General features: G+C 39.1%; 1 long non-coding RNA gene across 1 annotated transcript in view; it reads right to left on the bottom strand.

Moving 5' to 3' along the window:
* LOC131836762 (uncharacterized) overlaps positions 1-19,060 on the bottom strand; it is a 45,998-nt gene that overhangs the window by 24,128 nt on the left and 2,810 nt on the right. The window contains exon 2 of the long non-coding RNA XR_009355755.1: positions 3,005-3,201. This is a non-coding gene — a long non-coding RNA (uncharacterized LOC131836762). The remainder of the gene's footprint in view (positions 1-3,004; positions 3,202-19,060) is intronic.

The following is a 19,060-nucleotide window of genomic DNA, read 5'->3' on the forward strand; positions in this document are numbered from 1 at the left end:
CTGAATTTCTGTACAACTTCTAGCTTGGAGTGGAGTCTTTTGGGTTTTCCACAAATAGTATCATACCATCTTCAAAGAGTGATAGTTTGACTTCTTCTTTGCCGATTTGCTTTAACTTCTTTTTGTTGTCTGATTGTTGAGCCTAGGACTTCTAGTACTATATTAAATAGCAGTGGTGATAATGGACATCCCTGCCATGCTCCTGACCTCAGCAGAAAAGCTTTCAGTTTTTCTCCATTGAGAATGATATTTGCAGTGGGTTTTTCATAGATGGCTTTGATAATATTGAGGTATGTGCCCTCTGTCCCTACACTTTGAAGAGTTTTGATGAGGAAGGGATGCTGTACTTTGTCAAATGCTTTTTCAGCATCTATTGAGAGTATCATATGGTTCTTGTTCTTTCTTTTATTAATGTACTGTATCACATTGATTGATTTGCAAATGTTGAACCAACCTTGCAGCCCTGGAATAAATCCCACTTGGTCGTGGTGAATAATCCTTTTAATGTACTGTTGGATCATATTGGCTAGTATTTTGGTGAGAATTTTCGCATCTGTGTTCATCAAAGATATTGGTCTGTAATTCTCTTTTTTGATGGCATTCTTGTCTGTTTTGGGGATTAAGGTGATGCTGGCCTCATAAAACAAGTTTGGAAGTTTTCCTTCCATTTCTATTTTTTGGAACAGTTTCAGGAGAATAGGAATGAATTCTTCTTTAAATGTTTGGTACAATTCCCCTGGGAAGCCGTCTGGCCCTGTGCTTTCCTTTGTTTGGAGATTTTTTTTTTTTTTTAAGATTTTATTTATTTATTTGACAGAGAGAGATCACAAGTAGGCAGAGAGGCAGGCAGAGAGAGAGAGGAGGAAACAGGCTCCCTGCTGAGCAGAGAGCCCAATGCGGGACTCGATCCCAGGACCCTGAGATCATGACCTGAGCTGAAGGCAGCGGCTTAACCCACTGAGCCACCCAGGCACCCTGTCTGGAGATTTTTGATGACTGTTTCAATCTCCTTACTGGTTATGGGTCTGTTCAGGTTTTCTATTTCTTCCTGGTTCAGTTGTGGTAGTTTATATGTCTATAGGAATGCATCCATTCTTCCAGATTGTCAAATTTGTTGGTGTAAAGTTGCTAATAGTATGTTCTTATAATTGTTTGTATTTCTTTGGTGTTAGTTGTGATCTCTCCTCTTTCATTCATGATTTTATTTATTTGGGTCCTTTCTCTTTTCTTTTTGATAAGTCTGGCCAGGGGCTTATCAATCTTATTAATTCTTTCAAAGAACAAGCTCCTAGTTTCGTTGATTTGTTCTATTGTTTTTTGTTTGTTTGTTTGTTTGTTTGTTCCTATTTCATTGATTTCTGCTCTGATCTTTATTATTTCACTTCTCCTGCTCGGTTTAGGCTTTCTTTGTTGTTCTTTCTCCAGCTCCTTTAGGTGGAGAGTTAGGTTGTGTATTTGAGACCTTTCTTGTTTCTTGAGAAAGGCTTGTACTGCTATATATTTTCCTCTCAGAACTGCCTTTGCTGTGTCCCACAGATTTTGAACCGTTGTGTTTTCATTATCATTTGTTTCCATGAATTTTTTCAATTCTTCTTTAATTTCCTGGTTGACCCATTCATTCTTTAGAAGAATGCTGTTTAGTCTCCATGTATTTTACCAAACATTTAAATAAGAATTATCACCAATCCTTCTCAAACCCTCCCCCAAAAAAAGAGGAGATCCAGTTCAAGATAGTGACAGTTATAAACAAAGAAATAGACATTTCAAATACATTATCATACAAATTAGGTGATATAAGAAAACAGATCACTGTCTAGTGGAATATACTATACAATGGGAGTGATTAAAATATCAGGGGCACCTGGATGGCCCAGTTGTTAATCATCCGACTCTTGGCTCTGGCTCAGGTAGTGATCTTAGGATGTGAGATCAAGCCCTGTGTTGGCCTCCGCACCTAGCATGGAGTCAGCTTGGGACTCTTATTCTTTGTGTATCTCCCTACTGCATGCTCACTCTCTCACTCTCCCTCTCTCTCAAATAAATAAATAAATCTAAAAAAAAAAAAAACAAAAACAAAAAACACCTGAATAGGGGTGCCTGGGTGGCTCAGTCATTAAGCATCTGCCTTTGGCTCAGGTCATGATCCCAGGGTCTTGAAATCAAGCCCCGCATAGTGCTCCCTTCTTGGAGAGCTTGCTTCTCCCTCTCCCTCTGCCAGCTGCTCTTCATGCTGTGCTCTCTCAGTTAAATAAATAAAACCTTAAAAATAAAAATAATTCAGTAATCAGCCATGTAACACATTCCATTAGCAGAAAAAAAAAAGGCGATGTAAGAAAATCCTGAACTCCTCTCTTCCCATGGACACACTGAATCTACATGAAAGAAGTTCCTATGGGGGGGAGAAAACCCCCACAAACCTCTTAAAACTAGTGGAGGGACTTTGCATATTGAAGTGAGAAGTAAATCACATAGAAGCGGTAGGAAAGGCTGAGACACAGTCTCGCTATATACCCTAGCTTGCAGTACAGTGACCCACACTCGAGAGGGAATTCAAAACCCTGAGAATTCCCCCTAAAGGCTGAAGGGTTCAATACTCCACATGTGGCACCTCAGTGTTTACGACCTGAACTTGAGAGACTAGCACCCACAACATCTAGTTGTGAATACTGATGGAGCTTAAGTGCATAAGCACTGTGGAGCTGTAGCAAACTGAGAAGACACTCTTCAGTGGCTTACAAGGACGCGCACCTGCCCCAGAGCACAGCACAGAAGCAGCTGCTTTAAAAGCACCCCTACTTTATGTGAAGCAGGCTTGTTTGGTAATTTAAAAGCACTGGACTGAGGGGCAGGGGCCTGCTGGGATACCCTCCTGAAATGGGCTGATGTATGCCATATTCGTGTTCCACCTCTGCCTTGCTAGCACAGGCACGTGCCACATTTTCCCTTTTTCTTTGGTCTCTTTCTGCCCTGCCCCCACCAACCCCGGTGCCATCTTGACACTTACCCTGCCTTGTTCCAGCTGGCAGGCACCATGTGCACACTCCTCCTCCACGGCACTCTGGAATGCCAGGCACTCCTCCTCCCTCCTACGTGCATCAGGTGCTCTGGCTTTACATGCCGTCATCTGTTTTTGGCAGATCCACCCAGGAAGGCCCCTTGACTGTATGCTTCTGGAGGCAGGTGTTGGGGTGTCCCATGGAACTGTTAACAATCGGAGAGACAGGTGTTGGTGGCCTACCACTCCTAGGGCATGGCACAAACAGCATACTGAAAACAGCCCTAGTAGTTCTGTGGAAGAGGCCTATCTGCTTGTCCCGCCCCTCAGGGGCAGGCTCTAAGTCTGGCACACATTTAGGAATCTACTGAGGGGCTCTCAGGGAACGTAGGTTGAGGGAGGCTGTCTTTGGGCTGTCCTTCTGCCTCACTATAGCTTGCCATTATCTCCCAGAAGGGAGCTTACACATGGCCCTGGAGCCCCAATTTTCACAACTACCTCCCAGGGAACACTGCCAGATTGCTCACCTCTGGTGGCTAGTAAGGCTTGCAGTTGTGACCCCACAGGACTGTTACAGGCATATTCACATAGATTAAAAACCACTGACTTCAGTGTCTGGTTGCCAGTCAGTCTGAATCTAACAAGTCTTGGCAAACCTCAAATACTAGGAGCTATTAAAAATGAAATAGGCTGGGGCGCCTGGGTGGCTCAGTGGGTTAAGCCGCTGCCTTCGGCTCAGGTCATGATCTCAGGGTCCTGGGATCGAGTCCCGCATCGGGCTCTCTGCTCGGCGGAGAGCCTGCTTCCCTCTCTCTCTCTCTGCCTGCCTCTCCATCTACTTGTGATTTCTCTCTGTCAAATAAATAAATAAAATCTTTTAAAAAAAAATGAAATAGGCTGCTTGGACCATCACAAAGGTTAAGAGGCAACCAAGAGCTAAGCAGCGGTGAACAATAAATTTTATTTCCTACAAGAAGCCACTCCTCAAGTCTGGGAAAGATGGTAGTTGCATCTAATGTTAGAAGCCAACACAGAGAACCAAACAAAACAAGAAACAGGGTAGTAAGTTTAAAATAAACAAAATTAAAACCTCAGGAATAAAAACCTTAATAAAATAGAAATAATGAATTTATCTGATGAAGAGTTCAAAGTAATGGTTGCAAAAATGCTCACTGAACACAGGAGAAGAATGGAAGACAAAAGGAAGAACTTCAACAAAGAGACAAAAAATATAGGAAAAGTACCAAACAGAAGTGACAGACCTGAAGGCCATATTGTAGAAAGCTCCTGACTAACAGTGTTCATCTTTTGATTTCTTGACTTTGCAGTGGTATGAAAATGGTATATACTTGGTAGAAACCATAATTCTAATTCTGAATTTTGATCTTTTCCCAGGCTAGTGTATACAGTACAATACTCTTTTGTGATGCTAGGTAGTGGCAGCAAGCCAGAGCTCCCAATCAGCCACACAATCACAAAGGTAAACAATTACAACCATTACTTACAACCATTCTGTATGCATAGAACCATTATATTTTTCACTTCCAGTATGGTAATCAATAAATTATAGGAGATATTCAACACTTTATTATAAAATATGCTGTTAACTGATCGATCATGTTGCCCAACTGCAGGCTAATGTAAGTGTTCTGAGCACATTTAAGGTAGGCTAGGCTAAGCTATGATGTTTGGTAAGTTAGGTGTATTAAATTCATTTTCAACTTATGATGTATTCAACTTGCAAAGGGTTTATCCAGATGTAACCATCTGCAGGACGGTTCAACAGCAGAATATATGAAGGTTAAGAAATTTAAAGACTGGGCAGAGGAACTCACTGAATCAGAGAAGCTAAAAGAAAAATAAATAAATAAAAACGAAGACAGCCCGAGACTTATGGGACAACATAAAGAGGACCAACGTTTGCACTATAGGTACCCCAGAAGAAGAAGGGGCAGAAAACTTATTTTAAAAAATAATTGCTGAAAATGTCCCTAACTTCAGAAAGGAAACAGACATTCAGATCCAGGAAGCCAAAAAAGTTGCAAATAAGACAAACCCAAAGAGACCCACAAGACACATTATAATTAAAACATCAAAAGTTAAAGACAAAGAATACTGAAAGCACAAAGAGGAAAAAAAAAAAAACTTGTTACATAGAGAAGAACCCCAATGAGACCATATGCAGATTTTTCAGCAGACCCTTTGCAGGCCAGAGGGAGTGACGTGAGATATTCAAATTTCTAAAAGACACGTGGCTGGGGACCGAACTTACCCACAGCAGGCAAAGAGAGCCTCTGCAAACAAGTGAACTGAAGGGACAAGAGGCCAGGACTCAAGAGCAGAACACAGACAGCACACATAGGAGACACTCCCTGAAGTGCCAGGTCCTGGAGACAAGGGACACTGCACTGCAGGGCACCACAGGACCTCTTCTTCATAAGACCATTACCTTTAAGAGCAAGAGACGCAGCTGACTCTCTTAACACAGAGAGACAGACAACAGAGAGTTAGACAAAATGAGGAGACAGAGGAATATGTCCCAAATTAAAGAAGAGGACCAAACCACAGCAAGGGACCTAAGTGAAACTGAAGTAAGTAATAATCATGAAGATACTCACTGTACTTGAAAAAATAGTGGAGGACATGTGGGGTGCCTGGGTGGCTCAGTTGGTTAAGCATGTGACTCCTGACTTTGGTTCAGGTCATGATCTCAGGGGTATGAGACTGAGCCCCATGTCAGGTTCCTCACTCAGTGGGGAGTCTGCTTGAGATTCTCTTCCTCCCTTTCCTTTGCCCCTCCCTCTCCCAAGCTCACACTCTTAATAAATCTACCCCTAGAAAAGGGTGGAGAACATCAGTGAGACCCTTAAAAAAGAGATTAAAAAACAAATCAGAGATGAAGAACATAAAACATGGAATTAAAAATACACTGGATGGAATATATAGCAGGCTACATGAAGCAAAGGAATAAATTAATGACTTAGAAGACAGAGTTATAAAGAGTGACCAAGATAAGCAAATGAGAGAAAAAATTATTCAAATTGAGAATAGTCTAAGGGGACTCAGTGATAATAATAAGATCATAATCTAGCATAGTAACAGCATAATAACATTCACATTATATGGGCCACAGTAAAAGAAGAAAGGGGGCAGAAAATTTATTGAAAGAAATAATAGCTGATGGGGTGTCTCAGTGGCATGGTCAGTTAAGCATGTGACTCTCAGTTTTGGCTCAGGTCATGATCTCGGGGTCATGAGACTGAGCCCCACGTCAGGTTCCACATTGAGCATGGAGTCTGTTTAAGACTCTTTCCCTCTCTCCCCACCCCTCCCACTTTCTAAAATAAATAAATAAGGAAAACTTTATTTATTTTTTTTTAAAGATTTTTTAAAAATTTTATTTATTTGACAGAGAGACATCACACGTAGGCAGAGAGGCAGGCAGAGAAAGAGAGAGGAGGAAGCAGGCTCCCTGCCGAGCAGAGAGCCCGATGCGGGACTCGATCCCAGGACCTTGAGATCATGACCTGAGCCGAAGGCAGCGGCTCAACCCACTGAGCCACCCAGGCGCCCAATAAGGAAAACTTAAAAAAAAAAATAGAAAAATAATAGCTGAAAACATCCTGAATCTGAGGAGGTAAAGAGATATTCGGTCTAGGAAGCACAGAGATTTACCCCCCACCCCCACCGCCAAAATCAACCTGAAGAGGTCCACACCAAGACATATTCTGATCAAAATGGCAAAAAGTGATGTTAAAGAAAAAAAAATTTAAATCAATGAAAGAAGATAGTTACATGCAAGGGAAACCCCATGCAGCTATCAGCAGGTTTATAAGTGGAAACTTTGCAAGCCAGAAAAGAATGACATGATATATTCAAGGTGCTGAAAGGAAAAACACCTACAGCCAATATAGTCTATCCAGCAAGGCTATCATTCAAAATAGGAGCAAATTTCTCAAACAAAAACTAAAGGAGGGGCGCCTGTGTGGCTCAGTGGGTTAAGCTTCTGCCTTCGGCTCAGGTCATGATCTCAGTGTCCTGGGATTGAGCCCTGCATCAGTGGGGATTGAGCTCTCTGCTCAGTGGGAAGCCTGGTTCCCTTTCTCTCTCTGCCTGCCTCTCTGCCTTCTTGTGATCTCTCTCTGTCAAATAAATAAATAAAATCTTAAAAAAAAAACAAACCAGCAGCAAACTAAAGGAGTTCATGACCATCAAACTAGCCCTGCAAGAAATGTTAAAGGGAAGGCTTTGAATGGAAAAACCACAAATGAGAGTATTAAAAGTATGAAACACAAAATCAGTAAAAATAAGTATTTCTGAAAAAAGTCAGTCAAGGATTCACAAAATAAAATGATGTAAAGTATGACACTTAACATGAGGGGGGTGGGAAGAGGAGTAAAGAATGGGCTTGAATTTAAGTGACCATGAACTTAATATAGATTGCTATATGCATAATATATTATATATGAACCTAACGGTATATAAATAAATCAAAAAACACTGATAGGCAAAGAATAAAGAGAAAGGAATCCACGTATATCACTAAAGAAAGCCAGCAACCATGAAAGCAAGAAAGAGAATAAAATATCAGAGAACTACAAAAACCACCACTAAACAAGTAACAAAATAACAAATATATATATATATATATATATATATCAGTAATTCCATTGAATGTAAATGGAGTAAATGCTCCAATCAAAAGACAAATGGTGACAGAGTGGATAACAACAATAACCCATCTGCAAGAGACTCATTTAAGACCTAAAGACACCTGCAAATTGAAAGTAAGGGGATGGAGAACATATATCATACAAATGGATGTCAAAAGAAAAGCCAGAGTAGCAATACTTACTCTGGACAAAATAGACTTCAAAACAGTCTGTAAAAAGAAACAAAAAGGATACTATATAATAATAAAGGGGACAATCCAATAATATTTAACAACTGTAAATATTTATGCACCCCATATGGGAGCACCCAAATACATAGAACAGTGGATAACAAACCTAAATGAATTAATCAACAGGAATACAATAATAGTAAGGAATTTTTTTTTTTTTTTTTAAGAGTTCAGATCTTTTTTTTTTTTTATTTATTTTTTTTTTATTTTTTTTTTATTTTTAAAGATTTTATTTATTTATTTGACAGAGAGAGATCACAAGTAGGCAGAGAGGCAGGCAGAGAGAGAGAGGAGGAAGCAGGCTCCCTGCTGAGCAGAGAGCCTGATGTGGGACTCGATCCCAGGACCCTGAGATCATGACCTGAGCTGAAGGCAGCGGCTTAACCCACTGAGCCACCCAGGTGCCCCAATAGTAAGGAATTTTAACATCTCCTTTATGTCAATGGGACAGATCATCCAAACAGAAAATCAATAAGGAAACAGTGGCTTTAAGTGAAACACTGGGCCAGATGGATTTAACAAACAAAATCCCAAACCAGCAGAAAGAAAGAATAAAGATTAGAGCAGAAATAAATGATATAGGGAAAACAAACAAAAAGGAACAGATCAATGAAACCAGAAGCTGGCCCTCTGAAAAGACCAACATTTTTAAACCACTAGCCAGGCTCATAAGAGAACAAGCAAGAGAGAATGACCCAAGGAAACAACTCACAGATGAAACAGGAAGAAATAGCACCACCACAGAAATAAAAATTGTAAGACAACATTATTAAAAATTACATGCTAACAAATTGGACAATCTAGAAGAAATGGATAAATTCCTAGAAATACATAACCTACCAAAACCAAAGCAGGAAGAAATAGATAATTTGAGCAGACCAATTACGAGCCATGAAACCGGATCTGTAAAAAAAAAAAAAAAAAAAAAAAAAACTTCCAACAAACAAAAGTCCAGGACCAGACAGTTTGGTGAATGCTACCAAACATTTAAAGAAGAGTTAATATCTATTCCTCTCAAACTATCCCAAAAAATAGAAGGGAAAGGAAAACTTCCATAGTCATTCTGGGGCCAGTAACTCCCTATTACCAAAACCAGATAAATGTATCACAAGAAAAAAGAACTACAGGCCATTATCTCTGATGAACATACAGCAAAAATCCTCAATGAAATACTAACAAACCAAATCCAACAATACATTTAAAAAAATCATTCACCATGATCATTTGGGTTTTATCCAGGATGTAAGGGTGGTCCAATTTTTGCAAGTCAATCAGCAGGATACATTATATCAGTAAGATAAAAACCCTATGAGCATTTCAACAGATGTAGAAAAAGCATTTGACAAAGTACAACATCTATTTGTGATAAAAATTCTCAATAAAGAGGGACGCCTGGGTGGCTCAGTTGGTTAAGCAGCTGCCTTCGGCTCAGGTCATGATCCCAGCGTCCTGGGATCGAGTCCCACATCGGGCTCCTTGCTCGGCAGGGAGTCTGCTTCTCCCTCTGCCTCTGCCTGCCATTCTGTCTGCCTGTGTTCATGCGCTCTCTCTCTCTGACAAATAAATAAAAAAATCTTTAAAAAAAAAAAAAATTCTCAATAAAGGAAGTCTAGAGGGAACATACCTCAACAGAATAAAGGCCTTATATGAAAAACTCACAGTGTATATCATACTCAATGGGAAAAAAACTAAGCTTTTCCCCTAAGAACAGGAATAAGAAAAGGGTGTCTATTCTCACTACCTTTATTCAACACAGTATTGGAATAAGAAAAAGAGATAAAAGGCATCCAAATTGGTAAGGAAAAAGTAAAACTTTCACTACTTGCAGATGACATGCTATTACATATCAAAAACCCTAAAGACTCCACCAAAAACCTAGTAGAACTGATCAATGAATTTAGTACAGTTGCAGGATACAAAATTAACATACAGAAATCTGTTGCACTCCTGTACACTAATAATGAAGCAGCAGAAAGTGAAACTAAAAAAACAATCCCATTTACAACTGCAGCAAAAACAATAAAACATCTAAGAAACAACTTAACCAAAGAGATGAAAGACCTGTACTCTAAAAACTATAAAACACTAATGAAAGAAATTAAAGACAACACAAAATAAAGACATTTCATGCTCACAGATTGGTAAAAGCAAATATTGTTGAAATGTCTATACCACTCAAAGAAACCTGCAGATTTAATGCAATCCTTATCAAAGTACAAACAGCATTTTTTTTTTTTTTTTTGCAGAAGGAGAACAAACAATCCTAAAATTTGTATGGAACCACACAACACCCCAAATAGCCAAAGCAATCTTGAACAACAAACAAACAAACTGGAGGTATTACAATTCCAGACTTCAAGTTATCTTATAAAGCCTGGGTAATCAAAATACTGTGAACTGGCATAGAAACAGACACATAGATCAATGCAACAGAATAGAAAATCCAGAAATAAACCCATAATTATACGGTCAATTAATCTCTAACAAAGGAAGAAGGAACACAGAATGAGAAAAAGACAGTCTCTTTAAAAAATGATGTTGGGAAACCTGGACAGCTACATGCAAAATAATGAAACTGGACCACTCTCTTACATCATATGTAAAAATAAACTCAAAGTGAATTTAAGATCTAAATATGAGACCTTAGGGGCGCCTGGGTGGCTCAGTGGGTTAAGCCGCTGCCTTTGGCTCAGGTCATGATCTCAAGGTCCTGGGATCGAGTCCCGCATCGGGCTCTCTGCTCAGCAGGGAGCCTGCTTCCCTGTCTCTCTCTCTGCCTGCCTCTCCATCTACTTGTGATTTCTCTCTGTCAAATAAATAAATAAAATCTTTAAAAAATAAATAAATAAATAAATAAATAAATATGAGACCTTAAACCATAAAAATCCTAGAAGACAGCAAAGGCAGCAACCTCTCTGACATAGACCATAACAACATTTTCCTAGATATGTCTCCAGAGGCAAGGGAAGTGAAAACAAAAATAAACTATTAGGACTACATCTAAATAAAAAGCTTCCACAAAGTGAAGGAAACAAGAAAACTAAAAGGCAACCCACTGAATGGGAGAAGAGATTTGCAAAGGACATATCTGACTAAGGACCAGTATCCAAATAAAGAATTTATACAACTCAACACCCCCCCCAAAACAAAATAATCCAATTTAAACATGGGCAGAAGACATGAACAGACGTTTCTCCAAAGAAGACATACAGATGTGTCAAGAGACGCATAAAAAAGTGCTTGCCATCACTCAGCATCAGGGAAAGGCAACTCTAAACTGCAATGAGATACCACCTCAGGCTGTGAGAATGGCTAAAATAAAAACCACAAGGAGAAACAAGTTCTGGCACGGATATGGAGAGAAAGGACCCCTGGTGCACCGTGGGTGGGAATGTAACCAGAGGCAGCCACTCTGGAAGACAGTATGGAGGGTCCTCAAAAAGAAATAAAATGGCCCGGAGATCCAGCAATTACACTACTGGGTATTTACCTAAAAAGTACAAAAATACTTAATCAAAGGGATGTACGCACCCCTATGTTTATCGCAGCATTATTTACAAGAGCTAAATTATGGAAATAGGTCAAGTGTTCATCAACTGATGAATGGAGGAAGAAGATGTGGTATGTATATGTATGACGGAATATTATTCAGTCGTAAAAAAGGAAGGCGGTCTTGCCATTTGCAACAATGCTGGTGAAGCAGTGTTAAGCAAAACAAAGACAAATAACTGTATGATTTCACTGATACGTGGAATTTAAGAAACAAATGAACAAAAGGGGAAAAAAAAGACAAACCAAAGAACAGACTCCTACCTAAGGAGAACGAACTGGTGGTGTGCAGCAGGGAGCTGGGTGGGAGGATGGGAGAAAAGGGTGAAGGGGGTGAGAACACTCACCGTGATGGGCTCCAAGTCATGGGAAAAATCGCTGAATCGCTCTGTTGTACACCCGAAACTAATGGGACACTGTATGTTAATTAACTATCCAGGATTACAATTTTAAAAAGTTTTTAAAAAGTGCTAAAAGTCACAAACCCAAAACACACAGCTTGGAAAGATGATCACTCAGAATGGACGAGAGAGCGTTTTCCAGACATGCAGGATTTCACCGCTGCTACACCAGCCCTAGAAGACACATTGAAGGGACTTCCTCAGGCTGACTGGTAACGAGAAAACGCCTGACAGAAGAAACTTCACTGCGGAGGTAAATACACAGTAAAGGCAGTAGAGGAGTCGCATAAAGCCAGTGTGAAGGTTAAAAGACAAAAGTAGCAAAAATAACTATACGGTAATTAGTAAAGGGATACACGACTTTAAAAGATGTGAAATGGGACATCAAAAATATGAAACATGAGGGGGCGGCAGAAATTCAGAGCTTCAGAATGCCTTCAAACTTAAGTTGTTATCAACTTAAACTGTTATAAACTGTTTTAAGTAATCCTTATGGTAACCACAAGCAAAAACCTACAGCAGATACACAAAAGATAACGGGAAAGGGATCTAAGCACATCACTGAAGAAGTTCCTCGAAACCACAACAGAGAGAAAGGGAAAAGGAAAGTAAAAGATGAACTACAAAATACAAACAAATGGAAAGATAATCATGCATAGAATTGGGAGAATATTGTTAAAATACCCATACGATCCCCACAAACTATAGATTCAATGCCATTCCTATTACAATTCCAATAGTGTTTTAATCCTAGGGGCCCCTGGGTGGCTCAGTTGATTAAGTGCCTGCTTTCTGCTTGGGCATGATCCCGGAGTCTCAGGATCAAGTCTCGGATCAGGCTCCCTGCTCAGAGGGGAATCTGCTTCTCCCTCTTCCCCTCACCTCACTTGTGTGTGAGTGCACCCTCTCAAATAAATAAATTCTTTTAAAAAATCATTGACAACTCCTAATAAATGAAGCAAAGATCACAGATGTTGTGTGCCTCCTGGTAGAAGTACAGACCAACTCCCATGAAATACACTTGCCAAAAAAAAAAAAAAAAAAATCAAATCTAGGGGTGTGTGGGAGACTCCGTCAGTTAAGTGTCTGCCCTTGGCTCAGGTCATGATCTTGGAGTCCTGGGATGGAGGCCCACACCGTGCTCCCTGCTCAGCAGGGGAGTCGCTTCTCCATCTGCCCCTCCCCCAGCTCGTGTTTTGTCTCCCCCTCTGTCTTTCTCTCTCTCTTTCCATCAAATAAATAAAATCTTCAACACAAAACAAAACAAAAAAAAGAACAATCCTAAAATTTGTATAGAACCACCAAGGACCAGGAATAGCCAACTAATCTTGAAAATCAACAACAGAGAGGGAAGCATCATGCTCGGATTTCAAACTACATGACAAAGCCATAGTAATCAACACAGTATGGTAGCAGCAGAAAAAACAGACACATAGACTGAAGGAATTGAAAAGAGAGCCCCAAAATAAACCCACACATATAGTGTCAATTAATTCACAACCAAGGAGCCAGTAATACACAATGGGGAAAGGATAGCCTTCTCAGTAAGTGGTGCTGGGAAAACAAAACAGCCACATGTAAAAGTATGAAACTAATGAGTATTGTACACCACACACAAAAATTAGCTCCAAAGGAATTAAAGACTTGAACATAACACCTGAAACCATAAAGCTCCTGAAAGAAAGCACAGGCTGTAACATGACATTGGTCATGGTGCTACTTTGTAAATCTGACACCAAAAGCAAAGGCAACAAAAGCAAAAATAAACAAATGGAACTACATCAAACTGAAATGCTTCTGCACAGTACAAGAAATAATCCACAACATGGAAAAGGCAACCTAATAAATGGGAGAAAAATATTTGCAAATTATGTATCTGACAAAAGGTTAATATCCCAAATATAAAAGGAACTCATATAATGATACTAAACAAGGAAAAAAGAAAAGAGAAATGGGAAGAATATCTGAATAGACATTTTTCCAAAGAGGGGTGTCTGGTGACTCTGTTCAGTTAAGCATCTCCCTTCGACTCAGGTCATGATCCAGGGTCCTGGGATCAAGTCGTGCATCAGGCTCCCTGCTCCGTGGGGAGCCTGCTTTCCCCCCTTCCCCTGCTACTCCCCCTGCTTGTGCTCTCTCTAATAAATAAAATCTTAAAAAAAAAAAAAAAGACATTTTCCCGAAGAGACCTACATAAAGCTGAGACATGAAAGGTGCCGTCAAACCTCTAGGGAAAAGCAAATAAAACCACAATGAGACATCATCTCACACATGTTAGAATGGTTATTATCAAAAAGACAAGTAATAAGTGTTGGTGAGAATGTGGAGAAAAGGGAATCTTTGTGCACTGTTGATGGAAATCTAAATTAATGCAGCCCCTACAGAAAACAGTATGGCTCTTCCTCAAAAAATTAAAAATAGGGGTGCTTGGGTGGCTCAGTGTGTTAAGCCTCTGCCTTCCACTCAGGTCATGATCTCAGGGTTCTGGGATGAGTCCCGCCTGCATCGGGCTCTCTGTTCGGCAGGGATCCTGCTTCCTCCTCTCTCTCTCTCTGCCTGCCTCTCTGCCTACTTGTGATCTCTCTCTGTCAAATAAATAAAAAATCTTAAAAAAAAAAAATAGAGTTAACATTACAATCCAACAACTCCACTTCTGGATACTTATCTGAAGAAAACAAAAACATTAACTCAAAAAGATATATGCATTCCCATGCCATGTTCAGGGTATTATTTGCAAGAGCTAAGATATGGAAACAACTTAAGTGTCCATTGACCAATGAGTGGAGAAAGAAAATGTGGTACATACATACAATGGCATTATTTAGCCATAAAATAGAATGAAATGTTGCAATTTGCAATGACATAGATGGACCTGGAGAACATTGTGCTAAGTTAAGTCAAAGAAAAACAAATACCTTTTATATAGTTTGTATGTGGAATCTTAAACCCACAGAGAACAGTTTGGTTGTTGGCAGTGGCGAGGGGGCAGGGGAAAGGGGCTAGCAGAAATAGGTGACTCAAAATAAGTTGACTCACAGTTGTAAAATAAGTCAAGGGTATATAATGTACAGGTTGGTGACTATAGATAATAAGACTGTTATTGTCTATTGGAAGTTGCCAACAGAGTAAATCTTAAAAGTTCTTATGACAAGAAAAGTAATTTATAACCATGTACAGTGACATGTTGACTAGGATTATTGCGGTCATCACTTTGTTACACATACAAATAATAATTATGATGTATACCTGAAACTAACATAATGTTATTAATTATGTCACCAAAATGACCCAAAATAAAAGACATGGAAGAGGAGGAAACATTCCTGAACTCATTTTATGAGTTCAACATTACCTTGATATCAAAGCCAAAAAATTCTTAGTAAAATACTAGCAAATTGAATTAAGCAGCACAGTAAAAAGGTCATTCACCATGATCAAATGGAATGTATCCCTGGGATGCCAGGGTGATTCAATATGCACAAATCAATGTGATGTACCTTATAGAATGAAAAGGAAAAAGTCATATGATCATTTCAATAGACACAGAAAGCTTTAGCATTGACAAAATTTGGCATCCATTCATGATAAAACCTCTTCACAAATTAGGCACAGGAGGAACATATCTCAACATAATGAAGGCTACATATGACAAGCCCACAGCCAACAGCATACTCAAGGGTGAAAGGCTGAAAGCCTTTGCTCTAAGATCAGAAAAAAAGACAAGGGTGCCCACTCTCACTACTCCTCTTCAACCTAGTACTGGAAGTCCTAGCCAGAGCAATTGGGCAAGAAAAATAAGTACAAGGGATCTGAAATGCAAAGAAAGAAGTAAAATTTTCTCTATTTGCAGATGACATCATGATTTTATATATGAAAAATCCTAACGACTCCACCAAAGAACTTAGATCTAATCAACAAATTCAGTCAAGTTGCAGGATACAACATTAACATACAAAAATCTGTAGCATTTCTATACATGAACAATGAACTATTTGAAAAAGAAAAAAAATCCATTTATAGTAGGATCAAAAACAATAAAATATTCAGGAACAATTTAGCCAAGAAGGTGAACCATCTGTATACCGAAAACTGTAAACATGATGAAAAAAGAGTAAGATACAAATAAATGTAAAGGTATCCTGTGTTCATAGATTGGAAGAATTAATATGGTTAAAAGTGTCCTTAGTACCCAAAGACATCTATAGATTTAATGCAATCCCTATTAAGTTCCAATAGCATTTTTTAAAAAGTAAAAAAATTAAATAAATAGAATTTATATGGAACCACAAAAGACCCTGAATAGCTAAAGCAATCATGAGAAAGAAGAACAAAGCAGGAGGCATCACAATCACTTCCTGACTTTAATCTGTATTATAAAGCTATAGTAATCAAAATACTATATTGGCATAAAAAACATCATATAGACCAAAGGAACAGAACTGAGACCCCAGAAATAAACCCATGCATATATGATCAGCTAATATTTGAAAAGGGAGCCAAGAATACTCAACGGAGAAAAGACAGTCTCTTCAATAAATGGTGCCAAGAAAATTGGGTATTTGTAGGTAATAGATTGAAACTAGACCCCTATCTTACACTACTCACAAAAATTAACTGAAAATGGATATAAACTTAAATATAAGACTGGAAACCATGAATATCCTAAAAGAAAATATAGGAAAAAAAGATCCTTGACACAGGTCTGGGCAATGATTTTTTTAGATAGGACACCTAAAACACAAGCGACAAAATCAGAGATAAACAAGAGGGACTACATCAAACTTAAAGTTTCTGCACAGTGAAAAAAATTAACAACAAAATGAAAAGACAACCTACAGAATGGGAAAATATATTTGCAAACCATATACCTGCCAAGGGATTCACCCTCAAAATATAATAATGAACCCATATAACTCAAAAGCAAAAGAAAAATCTAATTAAAAATGGGCATAGGACATGAATAGACATTTTTCCAAGAAGATGTAAGAATGGGGGCACTTGGGTGGCTCAGTCCATTAAGAGTCTGCCTTAGGCTCAGGTCATGATCTCAGGATCATAGGATCCGAGCCCTGAGGCTGGATCCCTGCTCAGCAGGGGTCTGCTTCTCCCTCTGCCCCTCCCTTCTCCACCCCTCACCCCACCTCGTGCGTGCCCTCTTTCTATTCCAATAAATAAATAAAATCTTAAACAAAAAGAAGACATAAGAATGGCCAATCGGTATGTGAATGGCTTCTCAATATTGCTAATCATTAGGGAAATGCAAATCAAAACCGCAATGACAAGTTACCTCACAACCTGTCGGGAATGACAAAAAAGACAAGAGATGACAAATGCTGGCCGGGGTGTGGAGAAAAGGGAACGCGTGTGCACTGTTGGTGGGAATGTAAATTGATACAGCCATAGCAGAAAACAGTATGGAGGTTCCCCAAGAAATTAAAAATAGAACTACCGTATGATAGATAAAATAGAAACTACCAGCAACTCCACTTCTGGGTATTTATCCAAAAAACCCAAAAACACGAACTCAAAAAGATACCTGCATGCCCATGTTCATAGCAACATAACTTACAATAGCCTAGCCATGGAAGCAACCTATGTGTCCCTCCAGTGATGGATGAATGGATAAATAATTTGTGGTACACATAACAGTGGAACACAGTTTGCCCACCAAAAAGACTGAAATGTCGTCATTCGCAGTAACATGGATGGATCCTCAGGGGATCATGCTAAGTGAACTAAGTCAGAGAAAGACAAATACCATGTAATTTTACTTTTACACGGAATCAAAAACAAAACACAAACAAAAAAACTCCACGCAAACTTCTAGAAATTTGATCCCCCGAAGCAGGGGCTGCAGGGGAGGGGAGATTGGTTGAGGTGGTCAAAAGGTACAAACTTCCAGTTATAAGATAAATAAGTACTAGGTAATGTAATGTACAACATGGTGATTCTAGTTAATGCTGTATATGAAATGACAGGTGTTAACTACTTATGGTAATTATTTCACAGCATATAAGTTAAATCATTGCAGCCTTTAACATTGCTGTAGTTCAATTTTCCTTCAAACTGTAAAAAAAAAAAAAATGTTCAAAGTCTACGATAAAGTGACGGTGATCAAAACACTGCGGTATTAGCATAAAGACATTCATCTAGACCAGTGGAATGGAGAGTCCAGAGATAAACCTTTCCATAGAAGGTCAAATGATTTTTGACCTGATGACAAAATGGTGCCGTGACCATTCATGGGGAAAGGACGGTCTTCCCCAAAAATGATGCAGGGAAACCTGCATGGGAAAACACAGGCAGAAAGGTGAAACTGAACCCGTAACTAAGGCCACATACAAACTAATTCAAAATGAATTAAGTACCGAAAACAATAAAACTTAGAAGAAAACGTAAGACGAAACTTCATGATTTTGGATTTGGTGATGAGTTCTTGAATATGATGCCATAGGCAATGAAAGAAGAAAACAGACAAGATGAACTTCGTGAAAATTTTAAAAAATATGTATGTCAAGGGACATTATCTAGAGAGTAAAAAGGCATCCCACGGAACCATAGAAGATATCCGCAAATCACTTATCTGATAAGGGATTCATGTTCAGAATATATAGAGGACACCTCAAATGTAACCACCACCAAAGACATTCAAAATCAGACCTTTCTCCAAACGGGAGATACGTACAAATGGCCAGTAAGTACAGGAAAAGATGGTCAATGTCACGAATCTTCGTGGAAGTCCAAATCAAAACTACATTGAGATACCATTCACACCCATTGGGATGGTTACTATCAAAACACCAGGAAACTAATATTGCAGAGGGTGTGAAGAAATCAGAGCCCTTGTGCTCTGCTGGTGGGAAACAGATGGTACTGCCACTGTGGAAAATAGGAAGGAGGTTTCCCCCGAAACTAAAAATAGCATCACCATAGGATCCGGCAATCCCACTTCCGGGTATAAACTCCAAAGAACTGAAAGCGAGGTCTCAAAGAGGTAGTTGCACACTTGTGTTTACAGCAGCATTCTTCATAATAGCTAAAGCACAAAAGCAATACAAGTGTTTATTGATCAGTAAACGGGTAAACAAAATGTGATAGACATATACAATGGGAAAATATTCAAAAAAGGAGGGAAATTCTGCATATACTGGCATACCATGGATGAATGTGGACATTATGTTCAGGGAAATAAGCCAGTCACAAAAAGACAAA

This window comes from Mustela lutreola, chromosome 7 (genome assembly GCF_030435805.1).
Source record: "Mustela lutreola isolate mMusLut2 chromosome 7, mMusLut2.pri, whole genome shotgun sequence".
NCBI classification, from domain to species: Eukaryota; Metazoa; Chordata; class Mammalia; order Carnivora; family Mustelidae; genus Mustela; species Mustela lutreola.